Below are 19,303 nucleotides of genomic sequence, written 5' to 3' on the forward strand. Positions count from 1 at the left end.
TTAAAATGAAATTTTTTTCTTTATTCTCCTGGAGGAAAAAAATAAAATGTTAAACAAAAAACCCTTTTATCCCAAACCCAAATTGAAAAATTTAAGTTTTTTTATGTTATAATTATAGTTGAGACATGAAAACAACATAAAATATCAACATAAAAATAACAAAAAAATTGGGGGAACATCATTTATAATTTAATTTGACTGTTTTATACAAATATTTATATGAAAATATGTGACAAACTTGGTTAAATAAATATTATTAATTTATGGTAAAATTTTTAAATTTTTTTAACAAATTTAAAAGTGATGAATGTTCATTTTACCATAAACTTTGACTTTTAAATGTTTATTAAAAAAACTAAACAAACAAAAATGACACCAACTTTTATTTTGCGAAGTCTGGGTCATTCTCCCCCAAATACTATAAACTTAAATGTCCAATTAAATGTGTTTCTTAAAATTAGATTGATCACTTTTTAACATTTCTATAATCAATTTTTAAATGTTGTTCTTACTGCATCAATAATGGAAAAAAAAAAATTTTTAAATAATGTTCAGCTTTTCATAACACTTCTTAAGATATAATAATAGAAAAGTCAACTATTATTATATGGGTCCCCCATTTTCCCAGCGGTGCAGGTGTCTCGCCTTGAATATAACCATGCAAACATTTGGGGAAAATTCCATTTAAAATACAACACATTTGTACATTTGGGAAAATAATATTAAAACTTATTACTAAAAAATAAAACATATATTTTTTTCAATTTAAAACTCTTTTAGCATTTGCAGTTATTCAAATCTTAGAAAATATTATCCGCAGCAATGGGGTTTTTACTCTAAAATTGACTTTTGTCTAATTTAAATTTGCAAAGAATACCGTCTTAAGCAGCAGATGTTTTGTACTTGGCTTCGTTTTATTTAAAATTTTACATATATTAGTTCACAAAAGAAAATTTTTTAAAAAGGACTTTTTGAAAAAATTGCAATTTATAACATTCAATGTATATTCAATAAATGGTGAAAAAAATAAAAAAATAAAATTTATGTTCACCATGATCTCACCCAAAGCTCCCGCAACAACCTACAACCCATTATAATGATTAAAATGAAAAACCTAAAGTGCTAAATTAGCATGCAAAACAAGAATTTTAGAAATGCCAAAATTACCTTTGGTAAATATTTTCCATTCCCCTTTTGAAAGTTTTGTTTTTTTAAGCATTTAAAAATAGAAATTTTTAAAATACAGTGCAACCCTGTAGAGCAATCCCTGTGGGATATCAAAATTTTTGTTTTTTGAGGGTTTTTGTTGGGGAAGTAAATTTTATGTTTTTTTTCAGTTAGAAAATTTCAGAGTTTTTTAGAGAGGGTTTTTGCTTAGGGAGCACTCCGGGGAGGTTTTATGTGAAAAAAGCTTAAATTCATTCCCTTTAAAATGAGCTAAAAAAGAAAACAAAAAAGGATTTTTTCCCAAATTTTGAATTTCCCCCTTTTTTACAATTTAACATTTAAAGTTTGGGAATATGCAGACAATTTTTGTGACACAATGCCCCTTTATTTATCTTATTCCAATTAACAAAATTGCCTTTGACAAAAACATGTGAAAAAAGAAACAGTAAAAAATTAATCCTAATCATTTTTTAATTTTCGCAAAATCAGCTTTAAAAAACTATAAATGAAAAAATTAAAATTTAAATATGCCTTGTGATGTGTAGCACTGGCCCTGTCTTTTTATAAATATTTACTTTTTTTATACGTTACTTTTTTCATAACCTTTTATGTCCCTTCTGCAAACCTTGTCTTCAAATTTTAAATATTGAAAACATTAATTACCACATTTAGGAAATCAACAAAAATCAGTGCAAAGCATTTGAATATAATTGTTTTAATTATCTTTAAACAAAAATACAAATGTACTTTATGTTTTTTTGGGCTGATACAATTAGAAATTTTTATTTAATATTTTTATAAAGTACTGTTCTTCTATTTTTTAAATTGACTTACAAACTACCCTTTATTATAAACCCCTATCTATTATATTATTTTGATATGATTAGTAAATTGAGGATACCAAAGCTAAGGGAAAAAAATGTTTGCCCGGCAACAAAAAGTCCGAAGTTCCATCTTGTCAGGGAAAGTCAGCTTTAAGCTGTTTGTACAGTTATTTCAAAGCAAGAATTTGCCATACAGCATATTTAAAAGCTTTGAGACCTTGTTAAAAACAAAAGCAAATTTCCTCCTCTTTTTTATATGGGAACTTCTTTGGGCCACATGGGAAAACAGGTCAAAAATGTACATTACATACTCAACTTTTCCCCACCAAAAAGAAAATGAAAAATTTTAAAAACATTTTTTTTTCCCTTATTTTTTTTTACAAAAGATGACCTATGCATTTAATACAGATTTTTTTCTTTATTTAACAAATATATTAAAAATTTAAAAATTCAACTAGTATGATTAAAATTTTAAACATAAATAAAAATATATCAAAATGAACTGAAGTTTCTAATTTTTAAAAACTGCAATTAATTTGAAAAAAATCAACATTTTATAAATTATATTTAAAAAAATATCATGAAACCCGATTATAAAACAGTCCAGTTCAAATGTAAAACACATGACTGAGAAAATCAAGTTGTTTTACTTTAATGAAAACATCCTAATAAGCCATCAATAAACTTCATATAAACAAATTAACCACATGTCAGCCTCTTTCTGTTATTTTACAGCTTTTAAAGACGACTGCAACTAAGATCAAACTGTAAGTAAAATTACAAAAAAATCTTACCAAGAGAATTTTTATGTAAAAAAGGGACTAATAAATAATCTAAGAATTTTTGTAAACATAAGGGAAACAATTTTCAAAAAAAGAATGAAGAAAAAAACATATATAATGGAGGTAATCAAAAAAAAAACTTCAATTTAGTAAATGAAGTTGACATTTACAAGACCTTTTTCAATTCAAACAAAGAAAAAGCATCACTTAAAAAAAATTAAAATTTTCCCCAATACAAAAATTTTGACTTATGGGGCTCTACTCGTTTCTGAAAAAAAATTTTGTCTAAATATAGTTTGTCATTTTTCTTCAAAAAAAAAAAGTCCCAAATTCCCAATATTCACAGGGGAAAATTTTTTGGTACAATATCAAAAAAAGGTTGGACTTAAATTTTTAAAACTATCGTCCAAGGTAGGGGAAAAAATTTCTGGAAAGGGATAAACTTCTGATTAGCATTTTAATACATTTTTAGCCATTTCATTAAAAAAATTTTCAGAATTCCCCGTTTCCTTCATTTTCAAAAAAAACTGTAAGATGGGTAAACCAAAAATTCTCCTAGTGTAGGATCAGAATAATTTCAAAAAAAATGCAAAATACCTTTTTTTAGAAAAAGACAAAATTCCCCGCAACTTTCGCTTCCCGCAAAAAGTGCCGGAACACATAAAAAAAATTTTAAAGTGATTTCAAAAAAAACAGTCAACCACAATTATTTCCCCGAAAATAAAAAAGCTTGTTAAAGCCCAAAAACAGAATAGAAAGGCAGTAGAAGGGGGTTAAAACAAATTTCTTTAGTGTGTGGGTGAAGAGAGCAGGGGAAGGGGGAAGGGGTTCTCAATGGGAAAAAAAGAAACGGGGGCGACGGGGGGAAACAAGTTATGAACTAACAAAGGGATTTTTTTTTTTTAAAATGGTAATGTTTTTTGCCGTTATAATATCACGTGATCTGTTGAAAAATGAAGGGATAATTAAAATGGGCTAATAGAGCCTAAACCTACTTGGAAATAAACCAAAATTTAAAAAAAAAATTATTCTTAAAAACAGAAACAATTTTATGACAGGGCAATACTTTGAGGTTTTTTATGCAAATTTCATCATTTTTACTTAAAAAAAACAGCAAATTGTTTTTAATCAACCACTTTTAATGGGATAAATTAAAACTTCTAAAATAGATAATAATTGATTTTAAAAATAAATACCCAAAAAAAACAAAGAAAAATATCAAACAGGGAGTGCCACCCACCAAAAGCGCAGCCTCCTCAAAACGAACCCCACAGCACGCAAACGCGTGCACCACAACACACTCAAAGCTTACACATCAGACAAAACGAAACAACACACACACACACACACACACACACACACACACTCAACAGCCAACACATAAGGACAAGACGAACAATAAGCATACACACACGCGCGACACACAAGTCAACACATAAGGACAAAACGAACAAACAAAGGAACACAGTGGGGCACCGCCTTGGAACGGTCAGTGGCAAAAACACCACGGGGAGCTTAAACCGGTTTTATGGTGCGCACCCAACCTCACTCTTACCCCCACCATGTTCCAAAGACATGGGACAGTGTAAATAAAAGTAATCCCCTCCAGGTGAATCTCTAACACACGTAATGGAAACAAAAAGGCATGGCATGTAAAACACAAAAATGCTCGTGTATAAATATATAAAAAGCAAACCTTAAGAACTAAAAACGTGTGTACTCAATGCCTTTTCAGAAGACAGAGCAACAAGAGAGACAGCCTTAAGGGCCCGACGAAACAGGCCAGAAGACAAATATCAAAACAGTTCAGTCCTGGTAGGATTAAAAAACTGTTCATCATAGAGTCCTCTCCCTCTTCCGTCAGACGCAATCAAAGAGGGAAGCGTAGTGTCCAACTGTAAACGGGTTGAACACTAAACATGCGGAATGTCTCAAAACAGTTGGGTCGTAACCTCTTTTAATAAAACGTTTGATAATCTTTTCAAATACATTTGGAAAATTACCATGACCCAAGACCTTACGAAGTTTGTAAACCACATCCCCATAAAAACGGGTTTAGAAATACCTTCTCGCAGAAGTGTCTTTAAATTACAAGTCTGATGTGAGATTGATATACCATGGCACATGTAGTGTGTTTATATTAAGACCAATTCTCTGTAAGCAACAAAAAAAGTTGGAAACTCATAGTCACATATTTCTTTTAAACCGATATTTTCTTGAAGAGGATGCAAAAATAAGAAAATCCCTGTTTTTCAATATATGTTCTGGTTACTATGGAAACGAGGATGCAAATCCCCAACATGCTTAATTTTCCAAAAAAAATCAGGGGTGCACGCCTGTTTTATTATCTAGAAAGTACTAGAAAATGTCCTTTATTTTCGTACTTGCAAATTTTAAAGGCAAATAAATAGGGTTTCATACTAAACTAATATTTCCAAATATTTATTTGATTCTTGTATGATCTAGACTTTCATCTGCTAGAAAAATATGTTTATGGTGCAAAACATACGTTTATATTGTGCTCTACATCTTGAAAAGTGCACAGGTCTCAGTGGAAAAGTATATTTGTTTGTATAAAGGGAAGATGATTTTTTTAAAAAAGGAACATAAACTGTAGTGGGTCATTCAGACACATTCTTGTAAATTTGGGCCATATGACTTGGGGTATTTTCCTATTTTCATTACCTCCCCTTGATGTTCTTCATTTAGGAAACCACAAAGAGCTTAACTAAGTTTACTTACTGGAGTATGCTGAAATCAGATTTCTACTCGGACTTTGCAAATTTTTAGTATATTAATACAATGACCAATTTAAACTTAAACCAAATCTACATTTCCTATATGCGACCAATTCTCGAAAACGACTCAATAGTCTTGAACGGCTGCACAGAAACAGATAAGGCATCACTTGAGAAATTACAATACGAAGCTGCCCGTGTAGCGACTGGTCTAACGAGATCCGTTATTCAAAGACTTCTTAACGAAATAGGTTGGGTATCGTTGTCAGATAGACGAAAAATACAGAAGTTAGTCACAGTTTATAAAGTTCACCGTGGCATTGTGCCAAGCTATTTAGCAGATCTTTTTCTAATAGTGTCGCGAATTCTACACCTTACTTTCTTCGAAACGATAACAATTATTTAGAGGTTATACACGATAGAGCCGGGCTGGGAGGTGATAATCGGCCCGGAAAATGAATAATGGCCCGAGGGTCATTATGAATTCCGGGCGATTAAAAAGCAAGTACTCACGTTGAGTATCCTATCCAAGATGCGTGGCATAAAATGTTCATACATTTTTAGTATTCTGACCAGACATTTCTTATGACTAAAATATTGCTCAAGAAAATGTATAAAATAAATTTACAAATATGAATTAATGCGAACCTAATGAAAGCATCACCATGAAAGCTCGACGTCGTTAACGTCGTTGAAATATGATCGCCGTGCGCCGGGTCCGTGTAAGTGACTGTTTTCGAGGAGGCATGACCCCTACAAGCATGGTCATAATCACGTCAAATTTACAGTGCATTTAGCAAATAATGATGGTATATTTCTTGTTTTGCTTCATTAAAGTATATAAAAGCTAGAGAAAAGGTCTACGTTATTTTTGAAGAGCCCTCGTATATGCATATATATTATTGTTCATGTTATAAAAAAGGAGCAATAAAATATGTTTAAACTAACTAGAGATTTTATGCTAAATGGGCATGTGATGCTTGGATGTGTCCCTTCAAAATAAGTCCACGTTTGCAATTTGCTGAATAGCGACATTGTTGGACAATATTCTTTGGCAGAAATGAGTCTAAACTGTGTATAACAAACTGTCTGTGTATCTCCATAAGTGAAGCGTGTATCAACTGGTTGAAGGATCAATGTTAAAGGATAACACTCCAATGAAAACAGGTGAGTCTCAGAATATTTTATGTTTTAATCTGACATGTAAAAGTTTTAAGCTATGCAAGATATTTGGTCACCTCCTTCAACAGATTCAAAGACCATATGCATACAGAGGTTATTTTCTTAAACATTGGACATACATTTCTTATTATTTTACCAAGATAACGCTTTCAGGCGGTTTATTCATCATTTTGGGAATACCATGCATCAACACCAGTAGAATTGGGAAAATGCTGGAGCAAAAATCGTCTAATGTGGAAATTTTCCAAATTATCAAAATCTATGTAAAGATATTTTTTGTGTAAAATATTAATGGATTACATTTCAGTAATTGATCAATATAATGTTGTTTTAATAACTTAAATATATATACCAATCAGCAAAACCATTTTAAAACATCAAACATCCTATAAGGTAACACTTATTTGGGAATTTAAAATTCAGAATTGGGAAAAACCATACTTTTTATCTTTGGGATTACCTCCTTTAATGGGAGGAAGATTTAAAGGGGAAAAAAACCCTGATTTATTTAAATGACAAATAGCCATTTTTTTTAATGTTTTTTTGTAAAAACCCCAGAAAAAAACCTTTTTTATATTAAAAAATGGTTTATTTTTTGAAAAATTTTTTTGTTTTTTTTTTCAGCTTTTGTTTGTCTTTTGAAAATGACTGCTTGATGATAAAATTTTTCAAAAAAACTTGAAGTGAGTGGGTGTTCTAAGAGGAAATCAAAATTTAGTCATTTGCAATAGTGAAGTTTTTTCCCAAAAGTACCTTAAATTTAAAACCCTTCAGAAAAAACCCCCAAATGCTGTTAAATGAAAACAATTAATTATAAATTTTTACACATAATCGCAGTTTTAATCTACACTGCCGTTTAACTTTTTTACATTACAAATACAACGAATTAAAAATGGTTGTTTGGTCAAATTAAATAATTTTTCGTTTAATTTACACCTCAAGGCCTTTTTTAAATAAAAAATGAAATTTTGCCCTCTAAATTTATGATACAAGAATAACTAGTAATTTACATACTCTGTTGTATTGTGAAAAAAATTTTACACGTTTTTTAATTCCAAAAGATAAATTTTGAAATTTTTAAAATAGACTACCCCCCTTTTCAAAAAGGACCGCTGCACATAAACAGTTTTTGGGGCTTTTAAAAAGTGTCCATATAATTTTGAAAAGGATTAAATCCTGTATCTTTTTCAAAATGTAAAAAAACAAAAAAACCATTTTAGTTTAATTTTTTTTTTCTTCCAGAAACAATTTCTTCAAAGAATGAAAAAAACATCTCATCTTATATGGAATAAAAGGAATATAAATATTTTTTATATTTTTTTTAGTACTGATCGGGTTGATCCAAAATCTTTAAAAATTTTTTGATTAAATTTAAAGTCAAAAGATTAAATGTTTTTTCATTTTCCTTTTAAAAATCATTTCAAGGAGGGGTAGGTCCTATTGATAAATTATTTTCATTAAAGAATAAAAGAAGTATGTATATATTATACATTTACTTATATAAAATTTATTAAATAATTGAAAAGTATTTGTAAATTTTTTTCATTTACAAGTTTGTGAGAAATTTGTTATTCCTCACTTCTCTTTTTTCAGTACAGGGTAAAAGTAAATGCAGTCAGAAGACCACGTCTGATATCACCTGAACAACCAGCCTTCTTAAGATTCTGTATCAAATGAACTTAACAAGGACTGCTTAAAAGACTTTTTATAACTTGCAAGTGCAGTCTGTGACTAACGTCTGACCGGTACAAATTTATATTGACAAATGACATTCTCTCTAAAGTGGGGACACAAGTTGACATGTGTAGTGTGTCACTTAGAAAAAAAATTTTAAGAAAAGTGTTTTTGTGTTTCCAATAGAGAGGCAAAAGTGGGGAATCATCAATCACGTTTTTGGAATAAGTATGGACATCTGATCAGGGGAAGATCTGTCCCATTTTTGGGATTGCCACGACCAAAAGAATTTTGGGTGTATTGAACATAAATAAAAACTCACACTGGTCACCCTGAAAAGGGAATTATATTGTTTGCATTTGTTTTTTCTTTTTCAGATTTATGGAAAAATTAAGAATGTCTTTTTCTTAAAAACTTTTGATAGTTGTTCAACCAAAGGCCCTTTAATAGAAAGATATCGTAAATCTTAACTTTAAATTAAAATAAAAATCTGATATGTTTGATTACTTTTGCATGTATACATTAAATTTTTATATTTAAATTTTTGATAAAATTTTAATGTATTTGAAAAAGATGCACTTTTTTTTTACATGGATATTTAAATCTTATCTTTAAAAAAATACTGGAAAAAATAGCAAAATAATGGTGAAATTAGTATACTTGATTTTGTGAGACTTTTGAAATATTACATTCTTGTTCACTTTAGAGACTGTATCAAAAAAATCATATTTTCGATGAAATTTCTTTCTTTTTAAAAATGGGCTGCAAGTAGATTTTAAAGAAAATTCATATATTGTAAAGTTACTTTATATTGTGTTTGGTATTGTGTTAGTTGCCCATATATCCTTACTGGCCAATGATTAAAGAAGAACATCTGAGTTCCTAGCTGACTTTCTGACTAATTTTAGACCTCATTCATGTAACAACATCTATTTATCTTCAGAAATTCAATTGTTGTCTGTGAAACAGGTTTCATTCTAAGATATATAAGGCATATAACATCTTATTTTACCAGCATGTATTTACTTTAATAAATAAAGTAGATTTCTTTGTGTATTTTGATAATTTTTTAAAGAATTGGGAAAAATATGTCTGTAAGTCAGTTTGTATTTACTGAGTTTTTACTGGCACTAGAAGTCATGATCAGGGGTTTTCTGAATAAACTTAGTCTCGTTTTTAATCTACATTATCTATAGCTATCCTTAAAAAGTCTGGTCATTGTTTTGATAGTTTGAAAAAAAATATATACATTAAATGTTGTATCTAGCAAGATATTGACTAAACTGTTCTGTAGATCATTTGATTTAATTTGATTGTTAAAGGAAGAATGTGTATCTTGGCCAGAAAAAATCTTTTTTTTAAAAAATATTCACCAAAATCGTTTGAATGGAAATGGCTGGGATATTTGTATTTCAAATCTCAATAATTAAGCATTAAATTTGTTACATGCTTAATTTAATGTAAATTGATAACAGAAACGTTCACTTTACCATTGAAAGTATTTAAACCTAATAACTTTTTCTAGATTGTTATAACATGAACATACTTATAAAATAAAACTGTATATTTTAAATATAAATGATTTTTTCAGTCTTGGATATACACTGTTATTAGTTCATAATTTTGAATTGTATTTAAAATGTACTATTAAACCTAATGGCGAAATAACATGATTTGCTTTTACTACCATTTGTTTCCATGGCAACAAAATGATTTCCAAAAGGTGAAAGAACACAGTCTTACACAAACACACATAGAATTTTTTGTTATTTTTTCCAAAAATATCATTTAATATAATGGCTTTAAAGAACGTAGCAAAACATAAGAAAGAAATTTAAAATTCCGTTTTGATGCAAAATAAGAAAGTGTAACAATGGCAACTTGAAAAAAAAAATTAGACAGTCATGATAAGTAACCATATAATACCTTATGGGCCAATGACAGTTGCTTGTGAGTATTTCCAACTGCTTTTAAACTCAAAATTAGTTTACCCCAAAAGAAGAAGAGTGGCATATAGGCTGTTGAGAACTGACCTTGTAACAATGCTTAAGTTTTTAAGATCATTATTAATGGTTGTATTCTTAATTCTGCCTAGAATATGCTTTAAGTGCCTTAGATATATTGACAGCTTGTAGATGAACTTTTCTTGTTTCGTAAATACAAAGTGTTACGCCCACAGTACGTGTCGTGAAAAAGAAACTAGGACAGAAAAAAGAAGAAATGCAGCGGCATTTTTCAGGATATATCAAAAATGCATAAAGTGAAACCACAGACAAAATTCATAATATGATTAACATGGATATGAAGTCTCTAAACGTGTTGCAAAGCAATACAAATGCAGTTACTTACCGGTGTTTTTTTTTACTGGCGGCGGCTGCCATATTGATACAAATTAACGGAAATAGATCTGCACATGCGTTAAATAATACATTACGAATTAAACTTCTTTTATATATAGATATAATTTACTTAAGTTGTCACATTTGCATTACCCAATATCAAGAATCGACTGAAGATAATTATGTAATAGACACTGACCGTGTAATTATATCAGCCTGTGAAAGTTTGAAATAGTCAGCCTTTCTAAATATAAAAACAAGCAAAATATTGTCAACCAATCGGAACCAATACACTACTTAACTGCCCATCTAATAACGATAGTATACAGTTATTCACAAAAAAACGCAGTCTTAAACATTTGATTAGTGTTAATAAAAACCTACTCACTTCATAAAACAATACTTAACACACATTTGTAGTTTTATATGTTCAATGTCATAAACAGATATAGTCTGAAATGACAGAGATCCTGGAAATTCTATTGTTTCATTTTTATTTTCACAAAGGAAGTTGTTGAGACACATAAAGACAACTTTGATTATAAAGTTAAATATGTGTTTATAAGACATATCTTACCTTCAGTTTCTGAATTATCTAAACGGCCGCGTGGTGTTTTCAGTCAATTAAATTGAGACTATTCCCAACAAACGTTTGGTAAAATGGACGAAAAAGTATTTACTATTATGAACTAAATCAAAATTGTTTTAGTTTTGTATAACGTGTCACAACTTGCTCAAAATAATAAAATTTCCATCTAATTTTAATTTCTTTTCATAACTATGTTATCTCGGTAACTTCCGTCCCTCTTAACACAAGCATCACTTGAATGAAAATATCATAACACTAGAAGGAAACATGTTAAAAATCCTTGTAAAATGCGTACAAATAGAATGGATCTACTTTTAAGTATCAATCCGTGGTAGACACTTCAGTATATACTAAAATATTTTTTTTTAAACATGAACCTTAATGTTATAATTCCTTTATATTTGAACAAAGCAAATAATTTATGATCGACCCGAAAATATCATTCACATAAAGCATGTAAACAGATATTGGATTTTTAAAAACCACGGCCCAAATCTAGAAATCTGAGATATAAGAGATTAACCAAAAAACGTGCCGTACGATATAAACTGAAATCAATATTCGAATATTCGGTTTGCCATATTCGAATATATTCGAATATTCGGTTTGTTTTAATGGAAGCTTTAAATTCTTATTAAGTGATTGGCATATGCCCAACTTATCATTTGTTTAAAGCGTGGATCATCGTACGTAATAAGACCAAAAAATGTTTGTTTCCGTTAACCCGATCCTACCTAGCAAAACCCACCGATCCTAGCGTTTTATTTCACGATTCTGTCAGTATAATCATGAACATATTTAACTAACTCAGTGTTTTAGCTTCAAAATGATACAAAAAATCAAAACGATTACAATTTAGAACCGTCGCAATTTTATCTAAAAATAGCAGTCGTCCCATTTAAACACGTGACCACGCTGTTGTATTACCGCCGCCTTTTTGAAAATTTTCAATCGCGTGTAAAAATCGTCGTGTAAAAAGCAAGTAAGGCAGACTTAAACCTCCTTCTACATGAACGTATGCATCAATCATATGCTATTTCTTGATCTATTATAAGTACTTCAAAATTTAATTCGAATACGGCCGATTGCGGATGAAAACCTATTCCGCGGATGGTCTGAAACGTCGTACAAAATATTGGGAAAAGATCGACAATATCTGCAAGTTTGGTATTGTTTTTCGAAAAAAAAATTCTACAACTTGTTACATAAACAGCGCCAATAAAAATGAAAAAAGATAAAAAGATACACATTACGCCTAAAACCCAAACAGTTATCCGTACGATGACCTATGCATTGCAATTCTTGTTAACTGACATCTTTTGACATGCATCTGACACATTGACGCCTTTCGCAAACTGTTAAATCCGAAAAGGTGGCCCTGCCAATTATGCAATGCTATTTTCTTGTTAATTGGACATCTTTAGATATGCGATAAACATACATGGCATGGTTATATTCTGTAGAATAGCATCTCATATTGCCCAAAATCACTGATACTTATTTTAAAAAAAAAATATACAATAATTTACGAATATTCGAATTTGATTTTCATATTCGAATATTCGACCGATTTCCGAATATTCGAATATTCGTTCCCATCCCTAATATAAACAGATAATAAACTAGTAATATATTTTCAAGGTTTACGTATTTAAAGATTTAAGTTTCAATTCAAATCATTTAACTTGGTGTGTATTCAGGTCAAATGTGTTTTCACCCAGTAAAACAATATGAAGCATTGAAATATATATCTCTTAACTCTAAAGGCGGAAAATTTAGCGGGTCACAATGGCCTGTCTGCCACGTACATTACATATGTTCTACGTCATATAAGATTCAATCATGTTACAGCTCGATGTCGTTAAAAGTGTGTTGTGAAGGAGCGAACACAGTTATGTTATGTCAAGTTAAGATAAAATTAAGTTGATGCCATGCGACTTAAAGGGATTTAATCTTATCGTATGATAATATCTAACTTTTAATGTAACGTTATTATTTCGCTGTTATTGCAACTGCCATAAATGAACGCTTGAAACTTCAAACTACACGAAACTGAAACAAGTATAAAAACAGAGAAATGATTCTGTAAAACGGTTAGAGTACTATTTATTAGGTTTGAATGCATAGGTGATTAACAAGATACAAGATACAAGAATCTTTATTTTACGTCGGATAAAGTATAACAAAAAACATTAGCTCATGAGCTATTTCCCGACAAACAAAGAAAACAGAAAGTAACAAAAAATAAAGCGGCTAAAAAGAAAGATAAGCGAAAGTTAGGCATATTCAAACATAAATTAAATACAGGGGTTTAAAAAATGCATGGTTATATAATTAAAAAAACTTACATACATAGCACATAATAAGCACAAACCGTAAAAAAAAGTACAAAAATAAAAGGGAATGACATACATATAATACACTACATATGAATGAATGAATGAGTTGGGTTTACGGCGAACCGGAACAAAAAGGTCAAATACGCCGAGAAAATGTTAAATTGATTACTTTAATTGCAAAGCATAAATAAAACCATTGAAGTAAAAGCGTAAATACATAAATAGTGTAAAAAATCAAATGCAAACATTAAAAAGTATAAAACGGTGATTAATAATCAAATAAGGTTCAGATTTTATGATATAAACCTATTTCTTTCAAAAACTGCAAAATTTGTCGGCTGAAATTTGCTCGAACAGCTCTTTTAGAGATTCAACATTGTATATAATTTTGCGCTGTGGATCGAAGTCTATACAGTCGATTAAAATATGTTTAAAAGTAAAGGTGTTTGAACATGGTATACATTCAGGTTGATCTTCAATTGTTCAGCAAATACGAATGAGTCAACCGGGTATGACCTATCCGACAACGAGAAAGAACAACTTCCTCCCGCGAACAGATCTATTTCCTTGGTGCCATTCACCTAAAGTAGGTTTAATTTCACGAAGTTTATTGAACGAAGCATTGTTCCACAGGACTGCCATTTAGTTAAAATGAAATTGTTGATATTGACCTAAAATCATATAGGTAAATTTCAATTTAGATTGATTTAATGAAAGTGATTTCTTTGCTGCAGTACGCATCTTCATTTCCATAAATCCCAAACATGACTAGGAATCCAACAGAAAATATGGACTTTTTAAAAGATAGTTCATGAACCCTAGAAGAAAGGGTTTTGAATGAAGGATTTCTGTATTAAACGGTTGTGTATTGTTTTGTAATACAGAAAGTGATCGGAAAAGATGATAAACTTTTCTTCATTATATTCTGAAATAAAATTAAGGGCCAAATCAATTGCTTTTGCTTCTGCTGAAAAAATTGTAGCGTTATTTGGTAAACGTAATTTGATTTGCAGATGGCTAACGGCGGCACATCCAACCTTTGAATCATCTTTTGAACCATCTGTATAAATAGGAAAATGATCTTTGAAGCCGATTTGATTTCGTTATATTTGACTTGAATATTCAGGGTTTGTTTCAGCCTTTTTTAATGCGGTTTTCATATCAAAAAGAACTTTTGGAGAATAAGAATCCATGGTGGTGTATTCAGAACTAAATTACTTTTACACCCATAAAATTTCCCAAATCTGTTCCTTCATAGAATTATCAATGCGAAATCCAAAAGGTTTTAATTTGTTTTGGTTTTCTGTCATACAAAATCGGAATTTGGGTTTAAATATGATTTTATGAGCAGGGTTTGGATTTGTTGGCAACCCCTCAGAGCAAAATTGCAATGACAGTTTTTTCACGTCTCGTATAAAGGGGGGGGTTCGTTTGCTTCAACATACAACTTTCAACAGGCGATGTTCTAAATGCGCCAAGAGCAATACGAAGACCTTGATTATGAATAGTATCCAGCATCTGTAAATACTATTTTCTGGCTGAACCATAAACAACACAACCGTAATCTAGCTTGGATCGAATCAAAGCTCTATACAGTCTTAACAAAACCTTGCGATCTGCTCCCCAATCAGTATTGAAATTACCTTTAAAAGATTCAACGATTTCAAACATTTGGCTTTCAGTATTTTATGTGTGGTATAAAAGAAAGCTTTTTATCAAAAATAACACCAAGAAATTTTGCTTCGCAACAACGGTATTTTTTGTACCATTTAGAAACAGCTCAGGGTCACAATGTTGTTTTCCGTAATTGACAAAAGTTGGACACACTGAGTTTTTTGATTGGGAAAATTAAAAACCATTTTCCATGGCCCAATTTTTGGGAACTTTGTTCAAACACTGCTGTAATTGCGTTCAACGACGCATATTTTTTTGAACGATAAAAATATTAAAGTCATCAACAAATAATGAACAATCTATCCCTGGGACAAACATTTCACAATATTTTAAAAATTTTGATGCTAAAAAGTGTGACAGAAAAATAGAACCTTGTGGAACTCCCTGTTTTTTGCTCAAAAGAGTCAGAAAGGGTAAACCAACACGTACTTTAAAATTGCATCTGATAAAATTGCGATATAATGTTGGAAGACGACCTTTTAAACCTAAGTCGTTAAGATCATTCAAAATACCATATTTCCATGTAGTGTCAAAAGGCTTTTCTAAATCGAAAAATACAGACACTAAATGCCTTTTTTAACAAATGAAACACGAAAAAAAATTTTCCAGTCGAACAAGATGATCATTTGTGCTGCGCTGCTTGCGAAACCGCTTTGAAAGTTTGTAATTAGCCTTGAATTCAAGAAACCAAACTAGTCTAGAGTATCATACGTACAAGCGTTTTACAAAAAACAACTGGAAAGTGCAATCGGTCTATAATTACTGGGGTTATGCTATCTTTCCCGGGTTTTGGTAATTGGAATAACAATAGCTTCTCTCCAGAATCGGGAAAAAAATGCCAGTTTCCATTAATAATAAATTTCAAGTAGGAGGTCTAAAAATTTCTGGGGAAAAATTTTTAAAAGTTAAATAATAATTTGGTCCGGCCCAGCTGCGGTATCGTGACATTATCTAAAGCGTCAAGCAATTCGTGAGTGAAAAAGATTTATTATAATTTTCATCATTATTGAATCAAAATTAAAGGTTTGCTTTCTTTAGTCATTTAAGTTTTGAAACCTTTTAAACATATTTTTTTGATGAAGATTTTTTGAAAAAGTTTTAAACCAAGTGTATTGGGCAATGTCCTCCTGCTAGATGCAATAACGGTCTGTCTTTGTAAGATGGGAAACATTGAAGATTTCCTTTTCCACTTATTTTGCGAATCATTTCCCAACTTTTTAACCGATGACCTAAATTAAGTTTTGAAACGTATGAATGCCAGATTTTTCTTGCTTGTTTTATAGTTCTGCGAGCTTTTTGCTCTCAGAATCCTAACTGATTGTAATTTTCTTTCGTCGGCCGTATATTGAACTTTTTAATGGCCGCTCTACGTTTTCGAACAGCAGTCTTACAATCCATCATTATACCAAGGCTTATTTTTATGTTTACCATTTCTTGAAGTTTTAGGAATGGACTTGTCAGCAATAACGACAGAAAACTGAAAACCGATCAATAGGATCATAAAAATTCGTAAAATTCCCCCAAAGACAAATCATTTTTACATAGCGTTTCAAATTGCTTCCAATCAGCTTTATTAAATTTGAAATATGAAGGGTGGTCTGATGGCAGATTAGAAGTATTTGAAATAATAATTGGAAAATGGTCACTACCATGCAAATCATCCATAACTTTCCATTCAAAATCAAAAAAGATGTTCGTTTACAAATTGTCCCAAAACAAGCGAAGAAAAGTTACCTGTTTCAGGATGAAGATACGTTTTGGATTGATCATTTAATAAACAGAGGGCATTTCTTTCAATAAAAGTTTTAATAATTTGACCTCTAGTGTTGCTGTCAGAACAGCCCCAGAATTCATGATGACCATTAAAATCTCCCATAAGCAAAAAAGGTTGTGGGAATTGTTTTTATAAGATCATCAAATCTTCAAGATTTAGTTTATATTTGGGAGGTATGTAAATCGAACAGATAGTAATCGGCGATGTAATGTTTACGTTTATTGCAACTGATTGGATACTTGTATTTAGAACAATTTGTCTGTGCGGACAAGCATTATTAATAAAAATAAATGTACCACCAGACCCCATCAGTGTTAGTGTTTATGAAGTTATACACTGAATAATTTTTGAAAGCTAAATTTTGTCCGTTTCCTTTAAAAAATTTTCACTAAGGCACATAAGTTGAAGATTATATTTTTATAAGAGAAGGAGAATTTCATATAATTTGCTTTAAGTCCACGGCAATTCCACTGGATAATTTTACTTTCCTTACAATGGCAAATAAAATTAAACGACTGGAAAATTAAATTATTAGTGTTGCATTGACTCAGGGGGGAACCTTTTGATTTTCCCCTCCTTTGTGCTGGTTAAACTGGCGGGGCAGATAATGGCGGATCGTCATCATCTTCCCCTGTTAACCGGTTTATATCATGAGGGAACCGGTTATGGGTTTGTATGGGTCATTTGATCCCTTTCCAAACCCATCATTCTCAAGCAATTTTTGTTTGGGTGTTTTACCCACCCCACGTTTATTAGTGTTTGATGAAACGTTTGTTCGTGACGACGGGGTACCTGAATACTTAGGAACATTTGTATAGCTGGGCAGTGTTGTTTAGCAGCTGCCCTTTGAAGTTGAGATGCCTCTGAAGGTTTTGCTGGTACTTTAGGCTTTTCATTGTACAGAAGTTGAGTTGGATTTTGTTGAGCAGTCCCCTGAATCTGTTTTAGTACAGGCAAACAATGCCGTGTTGATTTGCTAGAGACAGATTTAGTTATTGATGAATAAGTTTGTACGAGTGTTGGAGATGTAAAATTTTGGGATTGGCAATTTGTCTTGCTTCTGGAAATCCAATGCCCCTGTGGAATTTGACATGAAGAACCTCCTTTTCCCATTTTCCATGTCTTCAATCACGAGACTTGCTGAATGTGGCTCGTTGCAGTTCACACAACGCAATGGGCGACTAACAAGTGTCGTGGTCATGAGAATGTCCATCCTGTCCGCATTTTGGGCAAGTGTAATCGCCTTTGCAGTTTTTTCTCATTGTGCCCAAACTTAAAAACAATAATAGCATTGAAGAGGATTAGGAAATATGTTGTAACTTTGTGATGAGGTACCAACTTTTACGAATGAAGGAAGAAACGGATGCCAAATGTAAGAATAATAGTATTTGTGTGAATTTCTTTTCCTAATCGCTTGATTTTTAAAACGTCCAGCAGCAAATGACATTTTGATCTGAAAGGCCCGCACAATCTCCGCTCCGAACCCCTGCAAGGTCAGGACAACGAATGACCCCCCTGAGGGGTTTCAAAGTACGGTGTGCAATGCCTTACATGGCCGGGTTTTAAAATGAAGTTACGGAAAGTAAATTCGTGAATGGAGGCTTTCTCAACTTCAACAAGCAGATCACCAGTTCGCAGTTTTGACTGATTTTGGGACACCACAATGCCTCGATGGTTTTTTCAATTATAAATGGCGAAAGGCTTGACATTTTGAATGTTCGTCGTGACTGGATCAAAAGAAATCGCGGGAAAAGCCATTTGGAAGTGTATGGTCGGTGAGGATTCCCCCTTCCGTGCCGTCAGAATCTGTTTCGGTATGCGGTCGTTTTTATTTTGGTTTTTCCATATTAAATTTTTCAAATTCGTCACTCGCAGCCCCCACCCGCCGCGGAGTCCAACAAGGGAACATGAAAAAAAGAGCGGATATCCAGCTCATACATGTTAGGGATACTGTAAATGATATACCGGCCAGGTTTTTTTCAATCTTGTTCATATCACCAGTTGAATGCAGAAAAGCAAACATGGGATTCAAGGGGTTGTTACTCTACCCCAAACCCATTGGCCCTAAGCCACCGCTTTCTAGGAAACAAAAGATTGAAGTACATATGAAAATATATTGTTAAATACATAATTTGGAACGTAATATTAAATTTATTGAGCGCAGTAAAATGTACAATACAGCAGAGTAAAGACAGGTTTTGTGTAACTATTATTGTTCCAA

Source organism: Mercenaria mercenaria, unplaced genomic scaffold (genome assembly GCF_021730395.1).
Source record: "Mercenaria mercenaria strain notata unplaced genomic scaffold, MADL_Memer_1 contig_3649, whole genome shotgun sequence".
Classification (NCBI taxonomy): Eukaryota; Metazoa; Mollusca; class Bivalvia; order Venerida; family Veneridae; genus Mercenaria; species Mercenaria mercenaria.